The 6,602-nt window shown below is 47.3% G+C and overlaps 1 pseudogene; it reads right to left on the bottom strand.

Annotated features, from left to right (window-relative positions):
• Positions 1 to 1,670: 1,670 nt before the first annotated feature.
• LOC123409328 lies at positions 1,671 to 4,396 on the bottom strand (annotated as a pseudogene).
• Positions 4,397 to 6,602: the final 2,206 nt, after the last annotated feature.

Genomic DNA, 6,602 nt, shown 5'->3' with positions numbered 1-6,602 from the left:
ATTTTTGTCATCGGTGTGTTCCCCACTCTCTCCCCCAGCAACACAGCACAACATAGCAGCACAAAAGTGAGGGGCGGAGAGGAAAGAGACCATGGGGAGAGAGGGCAGTCCTACCTTGTTGCCCTGCTAGGGGAGGGATGCGCCAGGGGAGGAGAGGAATCTTGGCCGGCGCTGGGGAGGAAGCCGTATGAGGGAGGAAGCTTGGCCGGCGGACGGGATCTGGAGGAGGAGGGGTTGGCCACCTGAGAGGTGAGAGCTCTTCTCTCTCTCTCTCTCTCTCAGATTGATTTTTCTGCATCGATGTGTTCCCCACTCTCTCTCCCATCTATTTCACCTCACGAGTTGGCCCCAAATTTCTATCCAATCCCACACAATTTCTGTTTCCCACTCTCCAAGGTCAATATGGAAATTCTTTCAGAGGTTTTCCCTTACTTTGTCCGTGTCAACAAACAATTCGAAATACCTCAACTTTTTCAGAACAGGTCCGAGTCAAATAGCAATAGAAGATCCCCTTTAAGATCAAACAATTCCATCGAATTGAGTATGACTGTATGTGTGCCACTCAACAGTTCGCGCCCAACCCCGCCCAATCCCTCCCAAGGCGTCCAAATTGGACCAAAGCAATGCCTTGGACGCCTCGGGGAGGGAATCTGGACGCCTTAGTCCATGGTCTAAGGCGAGCTCGACGCCTCGCCATCTCTGGGCGCTCTGACGCCTAGGCGTCGCCTAGGCGACACTTCGGGGACGCCTTAAGAACAATGGTATTGTTCGAATACAAGTTTCTCTCTAAAATCCGCCAACATAGCATGACTAACAAGCAAGGAGCAAGCAAGGTTGGTCAATAAAAATCATACAAAAGATTGGTCATTAAAAATTTGACCCTACCCACAACAAGGAAAATAATTGATTTATCGTCTCTCATTATGACCTAATTCTCCTAGAAAATGATGTTGCAATAGGTAGTTCCTTGATTATTCTCGATGCTAAAAGCACAAAGATATTACTATTACTTGAAAAACATAATTTCAAATACGGAAGTGCTACGACAAGAGAGCAAAATCTAAGGAACATGCTTCACCTTTAAAGCACTACCACATGGAAGAGCTCCTCAAGATCCTACAAAAGATTAACTGAGGCATATAACTGAAATAAGTTGAGCAGAACAACCCACATGAAGTTAGTGCTACACCGTACATTCAAACTCTGTGTTTAACATAGAAAAGACTCAAAATAAATAGATACCTTAACAAACCAGCAACACCAAATTAGAGGCAGGGAGGGGGAGGATAGCAGACGATACCTAAACTTTCACGTATTCTATATAATGAAGATATGGTTGAAATTACATGGCGGTCTAGTATCCCACTTCAGAACTTTTTTGCGGAAGGTATTTGGGTCCAACACATTGGGGTATATAATTGTTGCTTTGCACATCTGTACCATCAATGATCGATCAACCAATGGACACGCCTCATTGTTGATCAACACTAACTAATTTAACCTGAGATGAAACTAACCCATTGGTATAGACCAGTAAACAAAATATTTTGTGTATACAAACACCTAACTCCTTGTAACAAATAATAAGTGGCAAAGATACCCCAGTTAAATATTTCTGGCTAGAGTTCACACAAAAAGAGCAGGGAACACTCGATCGCCAAATGAATCAATTATGTTGCAGTATGTGTTTTCATCTGTACATATCACAAGTTAGCAGACTTAATAATGTAATAGTGAAGAACAAAGGACCATATACACTCAAGGTTTTGTAGAGTCGGTGAGGCAACTGTAGTACCAAAGAGCACCCAATAGCATTGATATATTTTGTATCGAGCTGAAAAAAATGCCTCTTTTTATTAGATTGTGTATCTAGTAAGTCACGCCCTACGAAAGATTCTCTAGATCAGTTGCTTGTGCAAACCACAATATTTTAACCGCAAATGCGGCTAGGGGTGAAACTTTAATGTAGACATTGAAAAAAGCAAAGTATATGACCTGCTATCATACACATGGATTAAGCTAGATCCTCTTAAACCTTACTCACGTTGCACTGGCTAAGCTGGGCGATGAATTCTCAGCTTAACCAACCTTCTACATGTTAATTTCCTTTCTTTTTAGCCACTTTTCATATAGCAGACAATTGACCAAGTGGATGAATTACCAAAGACATATGCAACACTAAAGATAATGTCTTTCAAAATGGCAGGAATGTTATATATCTCACATTCATCACCTGGTAAGGAGCAACGCTGAACACCAGCATTGTTGATAGTGGAAGCTCGAGCTCACCTGCAATAGACAAACACACATGCATAAGTAACATATATATTTTCCATGTCTTATCAAATAGAGAGTGTTTTTTCTACACTCCAGCTCGGTGCAACCATGGTGTACCCATGCAAAAAAACATAGCAAACCATTTTAAAAAATCTAAAACATTATGGGAATGATAATCAACAAATGTTATGGGCGCTTGCAAAGTTTGGTGGTCAACTAACATTTCAAGAGCTCTCTACAAAAAAGACAAAATCACTGAAAATTAGTTAAAATGTAAGTGCATTAATTGTTTGAGCAGATTTTGCAATTTTGTATTTCTTGTACGAAGCTCCCCAAATGTTATTTGACCACCAAACTTTCCAAGCACTCATACATTTGCTGATGATCATTCCAACAAAGTTTCATTTTTTGTAATGTTTTTCTATGTTTTCTTACGTGGGTGCATCCACTACTTTCCCTATCAAATATCATACTTGATTTTAAGTAGGATGTATGAATCGTGGTTGTCACTCTACCTGGAAAGGGTAAGAACAAACGCACACCAAGTGCAAGAAAAGTAGTCCACAACCCATATTCACTCCTAAAATTAGGAATAGACACCATAGGATAAGTACGCCAAAATAAGTGTTCTTGTCTCAAAAGCAATAAACATCCAGTAGCTATAGCAAGAAAAGAGGAAAATGTAATAATTTCTTTGGGCAAAAATGGCAGAACCTTACTTCATCCATGAGATTACAGTGCTAGGTGCTTGAAGAACAAACAATGGCATGAGGAAAGATTTGTGTATGTCTGTGTGTCTTTCGCAAGCAAGAGCACTCTGCAAGAGGCAAAAGGGTAATAAATAAACGCTCAAATAATAATCCAATCATTTTATGATAAAAACAATTATGTCACATAATGAAAAAACTACATGGTGAATAGCAAAAGATGAGTTTTCAAAGAAATATCACTACACAAGATTGCCCATCCTCAAGAAAACAATCACAATTTGGAGTCATAGCCTGGACAGCCCCAGTAACTCATCCAAGATCAACCCTGATGTTGACAACTTAGCATCATAACATGAATGCGCTAATAACTTATGATGGATTAGAAGCATAAAGTAGATACACTACAATTCCACGGTGAGCTAAGCAAGTCACCAAGTGGACCGAACCCTGAGCATTATGATACAAAAAGAGTACCATATCTTGTAAGTTATGTTTAACAGACTGGTGATGTTGACATGACCTGAATTTATACCTTGAGTAAATTTCTGCATTCGATTTATACAACATTCAAACTTTTAATACGAAAACTATGCATTGCACTTTGCTGTGATACAGAGTAATGCTACTGAACACATGGTGTCATGTTCATGTGCAAATGGACTGAATATCTGGCAGCATTTGTCATAGCGGCATATGGTACTGCTAGGATACTATCTATCTAGTTCTTGTGAAGTGTGCTACTGTTTCTCTTACGTCCTAGAACTGTAAACATGATGCATTTTTTTACTTGTTGTGAAAATATCAGCTCATGGTTACTGATCAAGAATCCATCTCCATCTAACAATTGTATGAGTTCTGAACGAGTAACCATCGACAGGTTGCAAAATCTTTGACAGGATTGCACATCTTACAATCTAACACCAACAGTTGCAGAATTGACGACCCTTGCAGGCAAAAGCACGAACAAATTCAGAGCCCGGAAAAGCTCATGCGTTTCTGTAGGAACAAATCACCGGAAATGTTACTTTTGGGTATCGACCAGGAGATGAGGGGAGGCACTCACGCGGCGACCGCGATGGAGACCCACTGCATCGTGGCGGGCAAAGGTACGCCGATGCGTTGCACACGACGACGCTCCCCCAACTCCAGCATGGTCGGGCCAGCGGTTGCGGCCTCAGCGGAAAAGAGGTGCATCCCCTGCATCAACGCACAAAGAGATCACCCGACGACACTGTGGGTAGACGGAAGGCGGACTCCGAGGGAACCAGGCGAGTAGCCTCACCTAAGCGCGTCGGTCCGCCTAGCGGGGGGAAAGCCTGCATTCCCGGCGGGCTGGGACGCCCGCGCCCCGACGGCAGCACGGGGCAAGCCGTCACAGTTGGGATCGCGAGGCGCGGCGAGATGGACATGGTCTCGGTCCTGTCATGGGCGGGGCCATCAATGCGGGCGAGGGCAAGGGTTTGGTCGAGGGACTCCCAACCTCATCGACTTAGATCGACGACATCGTCCATGTGTGGCCTGTTCTTGAGAGCAAGAAAGGTGGTGGTCATGATAAATGGTCGCCTGCATGAGCAGCATGCATGTTGACGCGGGGAGGATCGAGGGGAGCTCTAGTAGTGGGCGGCGACCAAGAACGAGGGAGAGCGACTGCTTCTGGCTGTGACGATTATTTTCAAGAGATAGATGGGATGGGGAGGATCGAGGAGGTTGGTAGCAGACGGGGGCGTGAGACGTATGTGACTGGTCATTGCTTTTTGCATGCCATCGTGGGGAACCGGCTCGTTCGTTCACTGGGCTTTATTCTAGGTGGATCGCACGAGAGAGGAAATGGTTATCGCTAGAGGGTTTTCCCTGTGAACTGGGTTTTTTATATTTAATCGATTGGTTTATGGAGGGATGGAAAAAAATCGGTGGAACTGCTAGCGGTGATAGTGCTAGCGAGGGGGATCTGTCGGTCGAACCATCAGGACAGACGGCAGATCCCCCTTTAATAGTAGAGATGTTCATGAGGCTCAAACAATATAACAACTATTGCACCAATCCCTCTCTTTCCTTCTAACAAGGTATCTCTCGCGAGTTCTTTGACCTAGCTGCCGCCATCGCTTCCGCCCCGCACAATGTCCCCGGGGCGGTCGGCCTCCATGACCGTCGCCAGGGGCCGCACCGCTCGTACCTAGGGTTCGGCCGCCGGTCTTGTTGACCGGCTGCCCTAGAGTCTCTTTTAACCGATCTCTTGATCCGGATTTCTATCTTTTGCCGGTCTCTTGATCGACGTTCTTCCGTATTGGTTTTTTGATCTAAGATCGGGTTGCATCACCCGTCGCCGTCGTCGACACCTGCAAGCCTCTACTCTAACATAGGCGCGACCAGCCGGCCTCTACTTCAACCCGATGGCCTTGCCCGACGCGGCGGCTCGTGATGGTCGTCATCCGCACATCTGCCCGCCCGTCACTTTACGCCGCCGTCACCGCCCAGCGCTGAACAGGACGCCTGCATCACCCACCTTTCGTTTTCGTCGCCGCTCATCGGCCGCCTCAGGATCATCGGCTACCTTAGGCCTGCCGGTTTCCACACCCTCGCCGGCTGTCGGGCCTCCCGGCTACCTTGGTCTCGTCGGTTGCTGGGCTCGTCGCTGCATCGGGCCTGCCAGCTGGCTCGGCTTGCCGGCTGCACCAGGCGTGTCGGCTGCCTCGGGATCCCCGGCGCATCACCGACCTCCTCTACCATGTCGTTCCCTGCCGATCGCCGTCGCCTTGGTCTGCTTGGTCACCCCTCTTCATCATCCACGACACCGTCATCATCACCGAGCAGGACCACCGACCTCGCGTGCGATCAGATTGATCACTCGCCCATCGCGATCGACTCCATCCGCGTCGTGCGACTGGCCTGATCAGTCGGCTGCATGTGCCTCCGTAGGTCTTGTGACGGTTGTCCCCGAGTACAGCGCGGCCCTCCATCGATCGAGCATCGGGCTGTCGCTGCGTTGCCCCGTTCACTACAGGAATCAGCTTCTTTGTCGTCTGCCATCACAGACGGCAAAGACTAAATCCCGGACGGCAAAGACAAAACAACATACGGCAAAGAATCTCACGGCCGGCAAAATTTCTGCGTCAGCCTACGACGGCATAGGACCTTCTTTGCCGTCTGTCCCCCCAAAGCGGACGGCAAAGCTCTTTGTCGTCAGCTTTCCTTAGGAGCTGTCGGCAAAGTGCTCGAGACGGCAGTCGACAGGCGTTGCCTCCGTTAGGGGTTAACGGAGGCTTTGCCGTCTGCCTCCCCCTTATTCTTTGGCGTCTGCCTCCCCCTTATTCTTTGCCGTCTGCTCCCCCTTACTCTTTGCCGTCTGCCTCCTCCTCCCCTCCCTCCACTCTTTGCCGTCTGCCTCCTCCTCCCCCCTCCTCTGTGCTCTCTTCTTTGCCGTCTGCCCACCCTGGAGGCAGACGGCAAAGAGCCTATATAGACACCCCAGGATGCACAGCTGGGTGCCATGTGGCACCTTTGCCATCTGCCAGCTGATGGCACGGGTCTTTGCCATCAGCTGACAAACGGCAAAGAGCCCATATAGTACCTGTTTTTTTGTTTTATATTATTTCACAGCACACACACACACACACA

This window comes from Hordeum vulgare, chromosome 7H, assembly GCF_904849725.1.
Source record: "Hordeum vulgare subsp. vulgare chromosome 7H, MorexV3_pseudomolecules_assembly, whole genome shotgun sequence".
NCBI lineage: Eukaryota > Viridiplantae > Streptophyta > Magnoliopsida > Poales > Poaceae > Hordeum > Hordeum vulgare.
Note: the sequence above shows the minus strand (reverse complement) of the source record. Positions and strands in the feature narration are given on the sequence as shown.